Below are 422 nucleotides of genomic sequence, written 5' to 3' on the forward strand. Positions count from 1 at the left end.
CGTGGGCCGCGGTTCCAGGTCAGGTGCTGTGTGGACGCGACGTCCCCGAGGCCTGGCGACGGTGAGGGGCACGCGGGCCTGCGTGATGGCTGCGGGCGAGCCGGCGGTGGAGGAGAGGCGCTCGTGTGCCCGCCCGCCACGCCGGTGATGGGCAGCCAGCGTGGCGGCCCGTCACCCTCTGCTGACACGCGGAGGCTGCAGGATCAGTCATTCTTCTATCATGTTTTAGCAGAGGCTTGTTGAAATCGTTCCGCACCTGATGCAGGAGTGTCTCTGTGGGGTGGAGCGAAGCTCATTCCCAGGGGAGACACCTGGCGGGGCAGGGGGAGGAGGAGTTGGCAGCTAGAGAGGGCGACCCCGCAGGGAATGTGCAGGTGAGCACTCAGAAGTAGCATCAGCCTGATTCAAAAAGAAACAGGAGA

Source organism: Globicephala melas, chromosome 12 (assembly GCF_963455315.2).
Source record: "Globicephala melas chromosome 12, mGloMel1.2, whole genome shotgun sequence".
NCBI lineage: Eukaryota > Metazoa > Chordata > Mammalia > Artiodactyla > Delphinidae > Globicephala > Globicephala melas.